The sequence below is a fragment of the Lolium rigidum genome, chromosome 4 (assembly GCF_022539505.1).
Source record: "Lolium rigidum isolate FL_2022 chromosome 4, APGP_CSIRO_Lrig_0.1, whole genome shotgun sequence".
Classification (NCBI taxonomy): domain Eukaryota; kingdom Viridiplantae; phylum Streptophyta; class Magnoliopsida; order Poales; family Poaceae; genus Lolium; species Lolium rigidum.
The window spans coordinates 195946906-195967064 of record NC_061511.1 but is presented as its reverse complement, the minus strand read 5'-3'; positions in this window follow the sequence as shown (position 1 = coordinate 195967064).

Genomic DNA, 20159 nt, shown 5'->3' with positions numbered 1-20159 from the left:
CGGAGGGCTATCAATGTCAACAGAGAAATGACTATTTGTAAATCGATTGAGCTATAGTCACTCTCATTCGATCCTCTGTTTGCTTTTCAAGGTTGTATTTACTCATCCTCCCTATTCTCTATGCTAGTAGAAAATATGGAGCAAGCTAGCTAGTAAATAATTAACGACTAGCTATAACAACTAAACACAACTGTTTGAACTTTGAAGTTGTGCATGCAATGCTTCCAAAATTACTTTCTATTTCTTGTCAAACATAATCCAACGTACGTACGTATGCCAAATTATGATCTTCGCACTACGGCAAGATGAATTTTCTACTACTAAACTAAATTGCTAGGACCCTTATTTGAGGAATAAATTTGGTTGCTCCAAGTTAGTGTGGTTCGGTGCTTCACTTGTTCTGTCAATTATTTATCGCTGAACTGGTTATTATCGGCTGCCAGAAATCCTGCACTATTAGATGAAAGAAAACATGTAAAGGTATCCAGATACACCTGTTTATCCGTACACATGCAATAATGCGCAAGCTACAAAAATAGTAGGTCGTCTTAAGGTGCCTTGTCATTTCTGGTGAAAGAACATGCCGGACAGAGCACTAAAGTAGTTGCAGAGGCGAGAAGACACACAACAACCCACTGTGCTAATTAACTTTGAAGCATTATATAGAGTATTATATATCCCGTACTCTATAGACATATATGCATCGGTGCATTCTTTCTCCCCGCAAAATGAATAGATATGTGCGCGCCTCCTATTTTTGTTCTAAGTTTCACTATCTAAATCTTGTTTTCAGAAATGTATGAAAATGTTATGTGAATCTTGCAACGTGGTTTATTTCTAAAAATGAAAAAAAGTCATGCTCCCCATTGCGAAGTATAGCAAAATATATACTTCAAAAATTTACAGAAATTCTATTCGGCACATGGGAGCATATGCTCCTGCTGCCGGAAAAAAACATTTCGAAATGACAAAAAATTCAAACAAAAATTTTCACGCTTACATATCGACATTCTATGTGCGCACATCAAGTTTTGCGATAATTTTTTTTGTGACCTGTGTGATAAAGAAAAAAAAAACGTCATGTAACAACCTTTTTTACACCAAAATTCATCTTTTTTTACACATGACACTAAAAATGTCGGTTTTCTAGTGAATGACTTTGTGACCATGTAGAATTTTGAGATGTACCCACTAAATTTTGTGTTCAAAATTTTCAATATTTTGAAAGGGTATTTAAAATGAAATTTAAAAACCGTGAGCATATGCTCCTGGGGTGCCAAAACACCACTCCCAAAAATTTGTTATACAATTCATAACATATATGCACAGGAAACACGAAAATATTATAATTAGAAAAATATAGACACTAAATAAAGATGTATATGCATGTACGTTGTATGTTCTTGTCTTTCACACTTTCTGGTGTATATAAATGACATCTTTGCACTAATTTGTGCAAGCCCCTATGCTAATATAGTACTCCCTCAATCATCCGCAAATAAGTGTATGTTTAGCTTTCGGTGTAATCAAACATTTTCAAATTTGACTAACTTTTTTACATAAAAATAACAATATATGTGATATCAAATTAATAAATTATGAAAATACATGTTAAGATTAATATAGTGATATTAATTTCAATGTCCTAAATATTTCTATTTTTTCTAGAGAGTTGGTCAAATGTAATAAAATTTAATTGAAGACAAAGCTAAACGTACACTTATTTGTGGACGGTATGACCTAGTATGTTATATTGGTATACTTATGTTTTTTTCCTTTTCCCCGGTACTCCGTAACTCCAACATACATGGTCTCAAGATGGGGTGGTGGGCGGCACAATCTTGCTACTCCAAAACCGTCGGGCTTCTCTCACCTTCATCGGTGGTGGTGGTGCGTGTTGCATGTGGTGGTGCGTTTGTTTGTTGTTTCTGTTGCTTCATTGACTGGTGTGGATCCTAGTGCCCTTTGTATCTGGTTTTCTCCCGGTTTTACCTAATAAAGTGGATAATTATTTTCTTCTTTATGAAGTATATAGAGCTCCTGTCATGTTTCGTGAAAAAAGACAAGGGTGAAATTGCAGAAAAAATGCAGTGTATGTGGGTTGCAAACGAAAACGTTTCGAGATATAGTAAGCCTAATTTAACACATATAAAAAACTAGCGATCTACTTTTAACTCAAGCAAGTGGTCGAGTCACTACAATGTTGGCTTATACTAGCTTTTAATCTCGAGCCCTTTTCAAGCCAGATAAAGAAATGAACATTCTCGCAGCCCAAATATCACACAAAATATACTTATAGTGTTCCATTATTCATATGTTTGTTGCATGTAAATTAAGAATATCCCATGTAGGACATCAGAGGTAGTGAATTGTTTGATTCGAAAGGGAAATACTGAACCTTTTTAGTATATGTTTTGTTAGGAATAGCTGAAACATTTTGGCGCATAACTTACATCAAGTATGAAATTTGACACAATTATGATTTATATCCAATCGAGAACTTGACGAACAAAGTACAAATCGAGCCAAGATTTTATGCAACTATTTTCCCATGCAATCCATATTCCTATTTTCTTCCGATATGGTAATGAAACATTAAATGATTTTTGGATTTAAGTAACTCTATGCCATGTACACTTGTAAAAAACGAAAGTCATCCAATATTATTAAGATTACTGATCTAGGCAAAAATATATACAATACTTGCATGCATAGTGCTTGAGTTAAAGAACATACCCATTAAATATATTTTTTATAGTAGTTGACATAAAGTTATATTTTGTTATGAGGTTGTTTCACATATGTAGCTTACATCCATTGATTGTGTTTCGCGATTTTTGTAAACTTGTTACATAAATCTTAGAAAATGTTACCTTCTACCGGAAGGTTCTTCCTCTGCATTTAATTATGTTTTAAAAATGATATGTACCTTATAGTGAAGGGTTTTTATTTTTGTGGTGAAGCATCTGTTGCGAAGGACGCAGCCAGGGGCACAGTGGGGCCATGGATCCCCATGGTCGATTTTTTTTCTTCTGAAACCTCCTAGTTAAGCTGTGGATTTGCTCTCCAAGTTTACCTATATGGTACCCTCTCCAAGACTCCAAGCTACTTCATGTGCAATTGGGCCCCTTGTGTTGTACTCCAGACTGGCTGACTCCGTCCCTGCGGGTTGCTTCACAAGGCCAGTAGTAGGATATATTGTCCTTACCCTATATATGTCTCTGCGGCAAGCTGATAATGAAGTACATGGCAATGACAATGTTCCCTTTTCCTAGAGGGAATGGCAGAAAATTATTGAGGGAAAAAACACTTGGACGAGAACATTTGTTTAGCGTGCAATGGCCGTTTTTAGGGACACGTGAAATAAAACACTTGAACGGAGAAAGCATCTTTTGCCGCTCCTAGTCAAAAAGATCATGGCGACTCCTGGGCCTTTTGTGTCCGTGGTATGGGCATTTTAGTTCCACCCGGCCACGGGTTCAGTTTATCTGGGCCGAACAGGAATGTGCACCAGTCGTACCATCTGCTCGTGCGCTCTAGAAGGTCCTGTCCAGGGCTGACCCGAACGACGAGAACCAAAAAAAATCCGTTCAGCTTTGGCGGCCGCAGAGTACACGGGAAAGCAACACTTCGGTCTACGTAAACTTCCTCGCATCGTGCTGTCGAGACTGTTCACAGAATCACAGTCAACGTTCCCTTCTCCCCCTTGCAAGGCCTGTTTGATTCATAGTAGATATAGTAGCTAGGAGAAACGTACAAATGGGAAAACATATACGATGACAATGTCGTGCTCATTTTAATCCTACGAAAATTCATATAAACTATAGTTTCTTTGAGCCCACAGAAAAAAGCAAAGGAATAAAAAAGGACTATAACTTCCCAAGCTCTATGCTGTTTGGGAACGGAGTGGGTCTTTATCTTCTTATGAAATCTACTGCAAAAAAAAATTCTTAGAAATATTTCTACGAAGGTCAATCCTATAAATTAAATTAGTACCATCATTGATTTTTTTCCATAAAATAAAATTCTACAGATTTTAAAAATCAAACAGGCCCTAAGAACATCTCCACCGGTGAGCCCGTAGCGTTTTGCATACAATTATTGGGGTCCAAAGTAATAAAAAAAAAACTCACACCGTCGCCCACAATAGAAAAGCTACATCAGTTCGAGCCCAATAAAAGCATCGGCAAACCCCATAGAATCCCTGTAGGAAGGAAGGTTATCGGGCACACCCGATTCTCCCCTTCTCTCCTAGCCTGGCCCATCTCTCGCACTCACATCTCCCGACTACCCCCTCTCTCTCTCCTCATTTTCTCTCCCTCCCCACTTTCTTTTCCCCAGCCGCCCACCCACCACACATCTCCTCTTCACATCACCCCTCCTCCTCCTCCTCGCCGCTACCCAGCCTCCCCTCGTTGCTCCTCCAGCCGCCTGTACACGCTGCTCCGTGCATCTCCTTCCTGCTCCTCCCCACACGTCCAGCGGGGCTCCACCTCCTCGTCACCTCCTACGCCCACCACATATGTGATGCTAGGATGGCGCCCAAGGCCTTGCTCGCGGTCGCGTCGAGCGCTCAGGACACTGACCTCCTTCGTGCCCTTCCTCCATCAAAGGCGAAGACGCTGAGCGACATCAAGGGTTGCTTCCTGGTCTCCAATCGCAAGTTACCTCTTTCTGTCTTTCTTTTGGGGTCGGTATAGGGGATAACCGGTGTGGGACTAAAAAATATTTGTCCAACATCTCTCGCTGGCGACCCCCAAACGTAGTCGGCAGGTGTGCTGCTAACTAGTATTTAGGGGTGGAGATGCTCTAATTATAAGTTTCCTATTTTGATTAGTCAGCCAGCCATTCTCTCGTCACTGCTGAACCAACGAATGAATAGATTAGTTCAGAACTTGAGATAACGCGTGGTGACGGATATGATGCCCTATCCTACGATCCAAGCCGCAACGCGGAGAGTTTTTATATCCGGTTGTTCGATCGGGCTAGCAACTTTGCATCAGGAAGTGCACTGGGAATCCTTTTGGCTGGCCCTTGCTGTATAGAGTATGGAAGTTAGCTTGGAAAGGATGGTTACGTGCTCGCCTTGCCCTTGCTGGATTTAGAGAACTTTATCGTCGTGTTGACTGGTTGGCACAGATGTGGACGTCTGTATATCCATACTAAAATCTAAATGTTTAGACGATGCCCTGTTTTTACATGCTCCTTTCCAATCGAACGTCAATATACACTACAATTATTGAGTGCGGTTCAGCGAAAACCAAGTGCATTTGCACGGCACATGCCGTCATGACCAATTAATCTCCACAGTCGTGATTGCAGAGTCAAAGCGAGGATCTACCAAGGTAAAATGTGCACGTGGCAACGAAAGGCGATATCTGTTGACTACGTTTAGCTGAACTTCACATCCTCTTGAACTGATTGAGGGTGGCTCCCCCTTTATGTTTACCACAATCCTATTTGGTTAAATACCTACTGAAGATCAATCTTCGCCTATTACCCTTGGTGCACTTCAACCTTGACGTGGGGCGTTCTCGGCGGCCTCTTATCCTTTACACATGACTTTGTTGTCTCCGGTCCCCATCCTCGGTATCTACTGTCAGGATCGGCTCTCCACGACCTTGAGCGAGAGGGCAGCGGTCCTTTCCGGCGATATCTTGGTTGGTCCGAGACAATGAAGTTCGATGGTTTCACTAGGAGGCGTGGGTTCATGTTATGTCGGGTGTCTTGGGTGTGTTGTGGAGGGTGTGATCTCTCCTATTTTTGTTCTATATCTTTGTTCTGCTTTGTAAGAGGGTTTACTCATCACCTTGTATCGGTTCGGCCGTGTGGCTTTATTTATAAAGCGAGGCTAAAGTCTATTTCGAGGAGGAATCTTGTAATCTTTCATTTTAAAGATTGGCAACCGACTTAAAGCAATTTTATAATAATATATTCTTTAAGGGTGTGGGTATTTCTCAGCTGACTGAGAACTATTCTCAGTCAGTTGATGTCATTAAATTTTAGTTGCAACTCATGTTGCAACTTATGAGCAGAACGAATCATGATACAAATCAAATGGTGTAAAACTTAACTTAACATGAAGTTAGTTCTCTGAGAACTATCAAATCCCATTCTTTAATTATTGATAAACAGTTTGCAAGACATCCAGAAAATTGTGAGTTGTCATGTTGTTTTAGATTTTCGTTATGACCTAGCCTTCTTGGCGTCTCTTGAGCATGCAAGAGCCGGAACTTACTATTAACCTTCTCAACGGTGAGATACAAGATTGCATAGTTGAGCTGCTATTGCTATCCTCTAGCAACAGCCCCTCAAAAAAAAAAAAACTTAGTTGAGCTACCACCAATAAAACTGGAATTGTCCCAAAACAATTTCACTGAGTGGATCCTCAGCGAGAAATGATCAATTTACATATTCGAAACACTTCAGGTGAGGCACCTTTCTTTACATAAGATAAAATTTCCTGCTACTAGGCCCTCAATGGGGTTGTAGATACTGATGTAGGAACAACAACATATGTTGAGGGTATTCGAGCGTGGATTGCTTTTGGCATCTCAAGATCACCCTTATGAAATTCTTATATTCCATGAGAAGGTTCTACCACGGAACACTCTCATTAATGGAACTTTTGTTTTAGCGAGTTTGTGGCCAAGAAACCATTGAGGTTCATCAGAAGTTTCTTTGAATACTGATCCATCTTTTGTCATGGAAGCGGCCGAGTGGATCTGCATTTGCATACTCCCGCATACAATCATGTGGAGTCCACGATAATACATATTCGACTCAAACACTTTCAAGCTCCTGCGTTATTAGTCTTAAGTTACTTCATAGTATGACCATCTAACATGTTTTAATTCAGGATTTGTATACCCATGAGCCCGTGATTGAATTGACCCATTTTCACTATTCTCCGGCGCGTTTCGCTATCGAACCAGTGGCGGAGCCATGGCATTAATATTGTGTAGTCATTTTAAAGTTGTGTAGGCAAATATATCTATTTACATGATGTTTATAGTTTTTATACGTAATTTCTGCTTATGTTCTGAAATAATGTGTAGTGAAAAGACTACACAGCTACAACACGGCTCCGTGTATACAGGGACACGTGTTCGGAGTAGTCGGTCTATATACCTTTGGTAAACCTTGGTGCTGGAGAATTTGAAAGATTCTTTGACCAGGTTTACCTGACATGGACACGAGACTGCTGTGCTTTGAAGACGAACTTGTAGACTTGTAGACGAGCATTAACCATCCATCAGGTGCTAGAAGTTGTGACCGTATGTGTGGTGCGCGCGTATCGGTGGATGACAAGCAGCCAAAGGTCACCCGGTTTTGGCCGAGGGCTAAACCAATCAAATCACTACCTCTGTGTACTTTTCCTCGGTCCAAAGAAAAGATGGCACAGAGATATGGAAGCACATCTAACCACCGTCAGTCAGCGGATAAACCCCATGATGACCAAGGAAAAACCAGTTTAAAACCCAAACCCGTAATCATACCCCAACGCGCAGCTGAACGCCGCCACGGGCCCACCCGTCATGGACGTACCGCGCGCGGGGGTCGGAACGGATAATAGACAACGCGCACACGCAAACACGGCTTCTTCCAATTTCGGCTACTCCACCTGCCTCGCCATCCCGTCCCGTCCGTCTCTCCTCCTCGTAAAAGGAGACCAATAAATTTTTTCCTATGGGGAATCTTTCGAGCTTCGTACAGCGACCGATTCCCAAACCCCCCCCCCCCCCAATCGCCGCCGCTGTCGAATTATCGAGCCCAGGTTCTCGGCGATGTACCCGGCGGTGGGGGCGGGGTAGCGCTCGTCAGGCCGGCTACCGGCGGCGTCGCGGGTCGACAAGGCCACCAGCCACCTGCTGCAGGGGCCCGACTGGGCCGTCAACCTCGAAATCTGCGAACTCTGTCGCCTCTGAATCTCCACACGTTTGTCGTGCTTCACTATTCACTCCACCAAAGTGTGCGTGCTCCGCCGCAAAGGAAGATGTGTTCGTGCTCCAGAGACTACAGCCACGAGCCGTACCTCCCCGTCGATCATGCTACTCCGGCAACGCCATCGTTTCCCATGGGCCGCACTTTTCCTTTCTGACTATCCCACCTCCTTTTGCCTCCCCCGAGGCCACGCCATTTCACCATCGACGTCTGCAATGGGTCATGGTGAGAGCACATGCTCAAAATGATACTACCTCCATTTCAATGAATAAGGCCCACGCGTTCTTTTTTTGAAATGTGGGAGATATCACCCCAACTTCTGCATCCAAAGGATGCACACAACTTTTTTTTATTAGATTATTCACAAAACCTTACAATAACAATACAAAAGATCACCCTCGAAGCCACCTCACTAAACCTACAGTGGGATGAAAGGGGTGGCAATACACCAACTCACATCATCCAAAAAACCAAATGCCTTCCCAAACCGCCCAATAGCAGGTGAGAAGCACATCCAGTCGAGGAGACTTTTAGCGCACGCCAACGCACACGCCACAGAAGTTGCTACCGCCGTCTTCCTCGACTCCATCTCCAAGAGAGATCCTCGCATTAACCTTGCAAGACCTGCCGTCGATGCCACCATGACCAGTGGCGGAGCCACATGTAGACCTATGTAGTCATATGACCACACAGATTTTTGTCAAATTCTTTGTATGCTAGTAAAAATCATGTCAAAAAATAATAAAAACAATTAAAAATACATGCATTTGACATCACTGATTTAGAACGACAACAGAGACTTGAAGTTCTGGCTCCGCCACTGACCATGACGCCAGACGGCTCCACCATCCTGCACACATACATCATCCCGCATCCGTCGTTGATACCCTGCAACACCATGCCACCGAGACTCAGCGCCAACAATGTGGTAGATGAATACCGCTTCACCAACATCCGCCAACATCCAGCAACTGCTCCAAAGACGATGCCCCAAGAGGTAGAACGACGCAGGTATCGCCGCCATCGTCCGATCTGGGAGACCCGGATCTAGGGTTTCCCCCGGAGTAGCACGAGTGAGTAGATGCAGGTTGCGACAGCGATGCCTTCAAGAAGGTAACGACGCGTAACGTCGCCATCGCCCGCCACAATCAGGGTCGGAGCATGATTTTCACTGGCAGCCGCACATCTCCAACTCGCCGAGTGGAGTGACGAGACAAGCAAGGACGATGCCTTCGACAAGGTAACGACGCCAAGCGACACCGCCATCGTCCGCCAAGCCCGAGAGCGAAGCACGGTTTTCACCGGCTGCCCCGTCACCCAAAACTCGTCATTGACTGGATCTTCACTGCCGAAGATCTGTGTGGGATCCCAAGATCCCCACCCCAGATCCCAACGAGGCCGTCCACCTCTAGGGAGGAGGTCGCCGCCGCCATGCCCAGGGCCGCCGCCCCGGCTTCCATGTGATGCGGACGTAGCATCCCGTCGCGCGAAGGAGAAGGCGCAGCAGCCGGTCGACTCCGGGCTCCAAGGCCAAGATCCGGCCATGCCACCACCGCCGACGCCTCGCCTTCCGGCCGCAGACGCCGCGCACCACCACCACCAGAAGGAACAAGAGCGCTGCCCCCACCCCCCATGATCGCGCCCATCTGCAACCCCCGCCGCCACCATGCCGCGCGGGCTTTGCCCGGCGACATCTCCGGTGGTAGCGGCGTGGGGAGGGAGAGGCTGGAGGGGGCCGGAGGGCTGGGACGGAGGGAATCCCCGGAGTAGCGCGCCGCCATCACCCGGGGGAGGGTTAGGTCGGGGGAGAGAGGTCCGCTCCTTTTCTGTGATGTCAACGTGTATGATGTACTCACGCGTATTCTAAAACAAACTTTGAATGAAAAATAGAGCAATACAACCTTAACTATATTGTAGGTAATTAGTATTGTTCGATTCATATTGAAAAAGACTTTCTAATAATGCTGATTTACACCATTATTTTATATATATTTAGAGTAATTTTTAGTCAAAGAAAAAATACGAAAAATGAGGGCATCTTCTTCATTGGAATGGAGGGAGTATATGATTGCCTATGTGGATCATGTGGTAGTTAATGCAATATTGAACCGCATGAAAAAGGCATTAATCATATGGTTGTTGCATAGCGTGCTATAAAATAAGGGGAGCACTAGGAATCGGAAGCTTCCCATCGGACCAGGCCATCGCCCTACGATCTTTCTTTTGTGAACCGTGCGATTGTATGCCTAGTTTGGCTTGTTTGCTGCTTCCTAAAACTAGCGCGTTTTTTTGAGGGAAACGTGTGCTTTATTGATCAAATAATCAAACTGTCATTACAAATGTCCTGCCGGATACACTCCGGGGTAACACCACGCCACACAAAACAGGAAAAACTAGCACACGATCTAGCTAAGGAATGAGCTGCAACATTGAGTCTCCGGTAGACATGACGAAAATCACAAGACGAAAAACCCCGTGCCAACCGTTTGATATCCTCAATCACCGGACCCATCAGCGATCTATCAACTGGAGTAGCTAGCACACGCTGGATCACTGAAAGGCAGTCAGAACCGATGATGATATTGGAGAAGCCTTCTTCACTGGCAAAGAGGATCGCTCGACGAAGAGCAAGTGCCTCCGCGAGTTCAGGTAAGGTGACCTCCTTCAGACTTTCCTTGCAAGCAGCAAGGCAGGTTCCCATGTGGTCTCGGATCACAATGCCAATCCCCATATCCTGGAAGATGCAAAGAGAGCCGCGTCGACATTGATCATAACCGTTCCCTCCGGCGGTGGAGTCCATTTGAGGCTGGGTGAAGAGGACTCACACCTGTGTAAGGTAGCCGGCTTGTAGAGATGTTGGAGTATCATTTCCACATAGGCTTTCGCTCTTGACGCGACTGAATTGGGATGCACCGGCCCTTCTCCCTCTCGGGTTTTGTTTCTTGCATCCCACAGATGCCACATGGTGACCACGACCACCGTGGCTTCTACCTTGGAGCATCGATCCAAGAACTCCAACACCCAGTTCCTCGGGGAAGAAAAACGCTGGCGCTGCAGATGAACCTCGTACTCTCCCTTCACCTGTTGCCAAACCTCTCTAGCAAACTGGCAGAAGAGAAGCGCGTGCTCAATCGATTCATATTGGTTGCAGAAGATACAAAGTGGAGAAGCTGGGATGTGCCTCTTCTGCAACTGATGGCCACACGGCAAGCAGTCGTGGGCAAAGCGCCACAAGGTGATCTTCATCTTGCCTGGAGCTTTGATACTCCAAAGGGTTTTCCATCGCTTTGCATCTGATTGTCCTGCAGATGAAGCCCCCTTCCCTCTGCGACTGGAGCTAACCGCAAAGGCATTTGATCTAGCAAGATAGTACGCCGACTTGACTGTATATTGACCAAAACGTGAGAGTGGCCAGGACGCGAAGTCATCGCCACCAAGTCGGCTTATTGGTACTTGCAGTATCTTGGCAGCGACATTCTCCGGGAAGAAGTGATGCACCAGATCAACATCCCACGCTCTCGCATCCGGCGTCAGCAGCATATCAACAGTTTGATCTACCGATAGTGGAACCAGAGGGCGAACTGTATAAGGCGGGACCTCCGGTATCCAATTATCTGAGAGGATCCTCGTAGTCTGTACGTTCCCAATGCCCCACCTAACTCCTTTCTTCAACAAATCCCTGCCCACAAGAATGCTGCGCCAGGTGTATGAAGAAGACCGGGGTTTTGTGGCCTCCCAGAAAGTACAGTTAGGGAAGTATCTAGCCTTGAGAACCCTTGAACACAGAGAGGTCGGATCAGTGAGTAGTCGCCAACATTGTCGTCCCAACATGGCTCTATTGAACAACTCCAGATCCCGAAAACCCAAACCTCCCAAATTTTTAGGAGCGGAGAGCCACTCCCAGGAGCGCCAGTGCAGTTTCCTTTTCCCATCTTCGATGCCCCACCAGTCGTTAGCAATGGACTTGCGCATCAAATCACAAATGGACACTGGCAATTCGAAGCAGCTCATGATATAAGTGGGGATGGCCTGGATGACAGTTTTCAGGAAAATCTCCTTCCCCGCCCTGGACAACGGCCGCCCCATATCTGCATTCATCCGCTGCCACATGCGATCATACAGAAAGCGAAAGGTCCGAACAGGTGATCTGCCCACCTCAGTTGGCATGCCCAGATAAAACTCCTGCAATGCCTCATCGTGAACCCCCAGTTTCTGCTTGACAGCTGCTTTTATATCAGATTTGCAAGACGAACCAAAGAAGATAGAGGATTTGTCGAGATTAATCCGCTGTCCAGAACCAGCGCAGTACCCTTCCAAGGTCCTTTGCAAAGCATCAACACTCCTCCGATCGCACCGAGAAAAGAAAATACTGTCATCCGCAAACAATAAGTGTGTTATAGGAGGGCCAAGTCGTCCATTTTTAAGACCATGTAGTTCATCTTGGACCATCCTTTGTTGCAGAAGACATGACAATCCTTCCGTGCATAGGAGAAAGAGGTACGGGCTAATGGGATCACCTTGCCGAATGCCCCTGGTTGGGATCACCGGTTGTGTGAGCTCACCATTAACCCGTACTGCATACCGTACATGGGTGACACATCTCATGACTGTATCAATCCATCTCTGGTCGAAACCCAACTTCTGCAGACATCCAGCTAGGTATGTCCACTCAACGCGGTTGTAGGCCTTCATCATATCGACCTTGAGAGCGAAGAAAGGTCTCTTCACATTTTGCTGCCGAATAGTATGGAGACATTCATATGCAATCAGCGAATTATCAGTGATTAATCGCCCTGGAACAAATGCACTTTGGTTCTCCGATATTACCACTGGCAGAATGAGCTTCAGTCGGTTTGCCATCACCTTTGAAGCAATCTTGTATAACACGTTGCATAAGCTAATGGGCCGGAAGTTCTTGAGGTGTTGTGGCTTGCTAATCTTCGGAATCAAGACAATAATGGAATCACAAAACCCCTCAGGCAGTAGTCCACCCTCCAAGAAAACCCGGACTGCTCTGCAAATCTCCTCCTCGAAGAAATCCCAGTGAGTCTGATAGAAGAGCGCCGGAAGGCCATCAGGCCCCGGTGCCTTGGTCGGACCCATCTGAAAAAGAGCCGTCTTGATTTCATCATTAGTGTAAGGCTTGAGTAGATCTTCATTCATCTCATGCGTAACCTTACTAGGAATAGAATCAAGGACAGTATCGCTAGACACAGTAGGTTCAGAGGAAAAAAGGTTCTCATAAAACTCCTGAACCATACCTTTAATCTCCGATTGGTCATCACATCGTGAACCGTCCTCGCGTGTCAATGAGTGAATTCTGTTGGCCTTCTTGCGGGCGCTTACACGGGCGTGGAAGAACGCCGTATTGCGGTCACCCTCACGTAACCAGTCCACCCTTGACCTCTGGCGTGCCATTGTTTCTTCCCTCTCAAACAGCTCGCAAAGTTCCTTCTCGACAAGCCCAGTGTCAACAGAAGATCCGTTTTCCATCCGTAGATGCTTCAGTCTCCGTTCGAGTTTCTGGATTTTGTTTCGAATATGACCAAAAGAATCGCGGCTCCAAGCCTTCAGGGAACCCGCGACCTTACGTAGTGTGGACCGGGTGGCTGCAGCGATCGATCGCCGTTGTCACACTCGGTCCAGGCCTTCTCCATAACCTCCTTGTAATCAGCTGCCCTCAACCACGCTGCTTCGAAGCAAAAGCCGTGATTCACTGGTGTATGTTTGACATTGTCGCTGATCTTGGCAAGGGATATGTAGATGGCAAGGTGATCCGAAGTGGTAGTGATGACATTTTCAACCTGACAATCATCAAAGTAATTGGAAAACGCCTCATTTGCTACCGCACGATCAAGACGGACTTTGACATGATCTTCAGCACGTTGTCTGTTGCTCCATGTAAATTTCGGACCTGAAAATCCCAAATCCTTCAGGCCACAAGTGTCTAGACAGTCCCGAAAGAGCAACATCTGAGCCTCTGATCTGTCACGAGCACTACAATGCTCATCCTGGGTAAGTGCTTCGTTGAAATCCCCACAACAAATCCATGGACCATTCCATTCTGATCTCAGCCGGCAGAGCAAGGTCCAGAACTCGTGTCGTAATTCCCGACGCGCCTCACCATACACAAAGGTTGCCCTACACGGTACGCTTCCTTCCGACGAGAACATCACGTCGATGCAATGTGCATTGAAGCCTTTGAGCGAAACCGTGTACTGTGGTAACCAAAAAAGCGCCAGACCTCCACTGAGGCCGGCAGAACTGACAGCAAAGCTTCCCAAGAAGCCTAAGGACCACATAAAGTTTTGGGCCCTGGTATCCTTCATCTTCGTCTCTGTCAAGAAGAGGAAGGAGGGTCTGTATTTCCGCAGCAAGTAGCGGAGTTCCCCCACCACCGCGTCCGACCCCAAACCGCGGCAGTTCCAACATAAGAAACTCATTGCGTCTGGCGGGGCTGCTCTGCAGCCTCCGCCTGATCCGCCGATCCAGATGATATTTCTCGCACCTCCGACTTACGCTTCTTATTTGAGTCAGTACCAGAATCGACGTCTTCCTCCCTATGGATGGGAGAAGGAACCACCGCCAACTCATTGCCAACCACGAGAGTACCAACACCCACCACTGGAACCACTTTGGGCCTGTATTCCTTCCTTTTGCGGCTTCCAGCCTTGGCGCCGCCCCCTTGGGTTGGTGTGATATCTGCACCTGGCGCCTTTGGATCTTTCGCATTCACCTTACGAACTCTGGTTTTCTTTGGCTTAACAGGGGAGGTAACCTCACCTGCACCATCTTTACCATGAGGATTTGCAGATGCATGCATCTGCGAGGAAGGGCCATGATGGCCATTGCCGGGCTTTGAGCTCTGATTGCTAGCAAAAGAACTCGTCCCGAGTTGGACCCCGACTGCTTCTTCTTACGCTCATCGGGAACACACGGGCGAGGGCCATGATACGGAAGGAAACCTTCATCATCCCTCTCCGCGGGAGTGGCACATCCAAGAGATGAATGGCCTAACAAACCACACGAGAAACAGAAGGTCGGGAGCTGTTCATACATGACCGCGAAGTACTCCGTAGTCTGCTTCTTCTGGGAGAACACTGGAACACAGCGCATAAGAGGCTCTGCGACCTTTATCGTGAGCCTGACCCTCAGGTAATCTCCCCAAGCTTTGCCTTTCCCATCTACATCCATCTTCACCACCTTGCCCACACACTCGGCAAGATTCTTCCCCCACCGATCATTCATTAAACCAAAGGGGAGGCTCAAAAACGCGCCCACACGGTCGGCTCCTCAAAACGATACTCCTGTGGCCTCAGATTTTTGTCAAACTCGGTGAGAATGACTGCATGCTTACTCACGTGCCACGGTGAGCCGTCAAGAACCCGGAGCTTGTCCTTCTCACAGGCAAATTCAGCCATGAACTGGTTCGTTCCCATAGCCCTCATCTCCAGCCCTTTAGGGTTGCCCCATGCAGAACGTAGTGCAGCACCGATCGTCGAGATGTGGTAGGTGTTGGGAGCAAGAACCTTTCCAACAATCGCCCACTCTGGGCACCCGAAGTCGTCATCCATCGTATCCTCCAGGACGAAGGCCTTCGATTCCTGTGGAGTAAGTTTCAGCTTCTGTAGCATCTCCGCCATGCCGTCGCCGTTGGCGGAGCCCACCGCAGGGCGCGGCGAACCTGATGGATCCTTCGGAGGACGATCCCCAGATTGGATCGCCACCGATCGGCCGGCCCCGCCGCCGATGTTGTTCGCCTCGACCGCATCCGCCTTCGCCGCCATCGCCGAGGACGCGGAAGAAGGGTAGAGGACGGTGAGAGGGAGGTTGGGGCGAGGGCGCGAGGAGCACCGCCGCCAAAAATCGTCGAGAAAACCCTAGGTCGCCGCAATCGCCGGAGCAAGACGAAACCCTAGGTTAGACCGACAAACTTTTAAAAAATTAGTGTGTTTGCTTCCAATATACTAACAAATATTCCTTTCCATCAATATTGGTTGCCAAAAATTAGTGTGTGTTTGCTTCAAATGAAACAATATATCTTTCAGAAAAGAGAACTGAATTTGCATCTAGAGGAAATAGTATTTGCATGTACAAATATGAGAATTTGCTTCCATGTACAATAATGGGGGAACGTAAGTGGCCCTACATGCCCCTGAGACTATATAGAAGCACACCCGCTAGGACAACACATGCTTGAACATGACACCGGTGTGTAGACCACTGTTTTCGAGAAGGAGCCTCGACGAGATCATAGCAACGCCCGTGAACAGCGATGACGGTGTTGATGAAGAGCAGTGGGGGCTCGTCGACGACCTGCAATCATCTCCTTGTAGAAATAGAAGTATGCATATAGTAGACATGTGAAGCATGGATGCTCTGAATCAAAACTATGTTCCTATCACAAAAGAAACTTAGGATGCATGGATACACAGTATCACAACATGTTGGGACGCATGATTTTTCGAAAAAAAGGCGGTCGGTGTCAACATATATGAGACGTACTGGAAGCATAGATGTTTCGAAACACAAAAAAAGGCAGGCTTTCCAAAAATGATTGGGTACATAAATTTTTGATATACAACCCTAATACGGCCAGAGTATACCCTGATCAGCAATCTATAATGGTTGAGAAGCATGTTAAAAATAAAAGCTTCTTATATATGATATAATTTGCTTCCAGTAATATCAAAACTTGCTTCAGTGTAAAATAAGAATTGGTCATAAGGTTTTTTCCTTCAGGGCACAGTGCTATTTCCATTTAAACAACAAATTCAAAAGGTAGAGCATGGTTCTATCATGCAAAACTTGAAAAACATACATGCTTTGGAATCATCAATTTTAGAACAACAAATGCAAAACGTAGAGGATGGTTCTATTATGCAAACTTAAAAAACATACATGATTTGGAAGCATCAATTTTATGCTATCTTAACATAACTAGTACTACATAGAAGCTTCGAAGGATCAAACATAACTATTAGCACGAGGGCAATATTTAAACTACAATGTATACTGAAATTCACTAACAAAAATCAAGAAGCAAGAAGCATGGTTATATGCCACAAACTATCCAGACTGAAGAAAAACATATAGTATATACATAGAGATATTTCGAATCAAGAGATTAGTGCTACCTGAATACAAATCATCTATATGTGAAGCAATCGAAATTGGAAGCATGAATATTTCTACGCAAGTAATTAGTTCTTTCACAATATATATAACCAATATGTATTGGAGGCATAGATGTTTTGAAGCACATAAGTACTGCTACCTCAGCATAACTCATCTATGGTGGAAACATATAAATTTCAAATTAAAAATTGGATATGCTTGCGTCCATCATGTGGATACATCTTCCTCTGATGTACATACCAATTTGATCTGAAACAATTTCTTTGTCTTGTCAGTTTAAGCACGCTGCATGATGGGCAAAACACAAGCTATATCATCAGGTAAAGCAAGAACAAAACACAATCTGCTGGTGCCAAAAAGACATGCTTGAACTACAAGAGTATAAATTGCTTGTAGGATATCACTCTCTCGTTGCATAATAAACAGTACATGGAAGCAACAAATATCTTGCCGCATCACGATCATTACTAATGTTACTACACATAGATCTAAGAAGCTAGCAGATGCAAGATCCGACAACATGTCGGCTATAGCCTATGTGAACCAGCTGGTAAATTTGTTTACGAAAATCCAAGTGGAAAGGAATAGGCGCACACTGGAGCTAGGTCGGGTGATATTACCTTGTCCCTAAATCGTGCAGTCATTGAAAAAGCAAGATCGCAAACGTGAGCGTTTAGAAGCAGCCTACGACCCACGGATTTGGTTGGATTGGATCCTTTCCGGCATGTTGCGCCATGTCTGCGCCGGTCGCCGGCCATTGATACCCTGACGGCGGACCTTCATGCGTGCGCTCCGGCGTCCGATTCCCAGCAGGTGTAGGCGGAACCATCGGCTCGAGGGTAGGATGTGGCACTGTGATGAGGAGAGGGGTGGAGAACATGGATGTTTGGGCGGCGTGGAGAGCCGAGGGATGACGATGGGAAGGTCGCGAGGGCGGCGGAGGTCGATTTGGGGAGGAGTTTCAGGGGAGTGATTTGGGGAGGCGTTTTGGAAGGTACATCGGGAAAAAATTGCAAAACCAAGCCCCTCGATGGAGATGAGATGGACGGTCTGGAAGAGGTCCGACGATTTGATAGCGATCGGACTCAGATATGTAGTATTTACCATAAAATAATGCCCCTATTTAAGCAGGAGAAGAGATAGTGACTGGTCATAGTTTGCAGAAAAAGCCAAATGCCCCAACAAGGGTAGAGCCTAACCATTGCTGGGTCCATATTATCCCAGACCATGTAGCTATCATTTTGCACTTATTTGAAGTTATTTTTGCAATGTCATTATAGGGCTTGGAAGCATCAGGATCTGCGGCTCAATTGGCATATGCTTCTACATAAACTAGCACGTTCATGGTGGTCGGTTAGAAAAGGATTCTCCTTCGTCCTTGAGGGTATCCATGGCTAAGAGCCCAACCCAAACTCCTTTTTGGATCTTTAGATTTTTACCGTGCACGTGACAAGGTTGACCATAGCTGCGAAAGGAGATAAGGATGTTCCGGTTTTGGATGAGCCTTCCCAATGTCTCTACCAAGAGAGCTGGGTAGCGTCATATAATTAAATTGTTTAGGTCATGGATATATCATACCCAACATCATCATTTTTGGTTGTGATAAGCACATGACAAGGTTTATTTATAACCACCACACATCGGTAATCAAGATATCGAAACATTCTTGTCGCTGCTTGTTCCATCAAGTAACACACATGGGTGCATATGAATTTGGAAAAAATACTATCATGAAGAAAAAAACATGTCTAACCCCTTTTTTCCACACTCTACACGTGGACGTGGACGCTATTGGAGGTCCACGACCTGCTCCATGGTATGGAAATATTTTAACTGTTGGCCACCATGTTCTAGAGGCTCCATGCCTTAGGGCATGGTGTGGAATCCACAAAGGTCCCATGCACTTCTCCATGGCCTGGACATCTTCTAGCTCCACGCCTCCATCAGCTTCTTTCTACCTTTCAATTGTCATCCTCTTTCCTTGTTCTGTAGGGCATGGATCTAAAGGCTTAGATCAGAAATATATTTTTAAAATAAATTTACTATTCCAAACTTCGTGTGTGAGGTCATTTTGTCCATTTTCACGCATTTCCTATGATGGTGCGCATGAATAATGTACTCGTAAGTTGGCATGATTCTTCGTACGCGGTGCAGTTCGTCCAACTACCTAATGAATGACATCCCACCTAATGTAAGACTTGTGTCCTACTCTAGTGCACTTAACACGTTCAACGATTCTATGTCTCTAGAAACTATGTAAATCGCTTATGAATTTGAACTCTAAATCTTCACACATCTAAACAAGGTGCCACGGTACCTCACTCCACCGAAGTTCATGTGCTCTGGAGCCCATAGCCTCATGCCCAACCATCCCATTGATCACGCCACTCGCGCAACACCATCATTTCGCGTGGGCCTATGGCACACTCTCCTTCTGATTTTTCTACCTCTTGTCGTGGATGCCAAAATCCTTTCCTTTCGCATGCCCATCAGTTACGTCTGCACACATGCATTGCATAGGATGTTGTAGCAATATACCGCCACATGGTCACGATTCTCCATAGACGAGAAATGATTTTTTGTGACGATACATTGTCTTCTCCAACACAATAGAAAGGGTTCATGTGGGTGGGTGGCGAGCACATAATTGACGCATGAAAAGGCGATGATTTACTGGGAGACTAGTCATGTGCACAACATGCTAGCTATGGTTACTACCTATTTCATGTTGATGCAAGGGAGTTAGATGGGGATTTTTTTCACATCATAGTTCGGTGTTTTTTTTAATACATGACAATTTCTACTCGTTACGGACAACGACACTTAATTCAAAGCTTTTCTCAAAGCATGTCGATCTATATAAACAACATTGTGAACTTTGCTATCTACTTTTACTTGAAAATCAGTATGTAAAATGAAAACGTCTACCATGGGTCATGGTGAGAGCACACACTCACAATGATATATGATTGCCCATGTGGTCCGTATTACACCACTGAATCGCATGAAAAAGCATTCATCACATGGTTGTTGCACAATGTGATATGCAATAAAAAGCATCCATCAAAATTTATTTG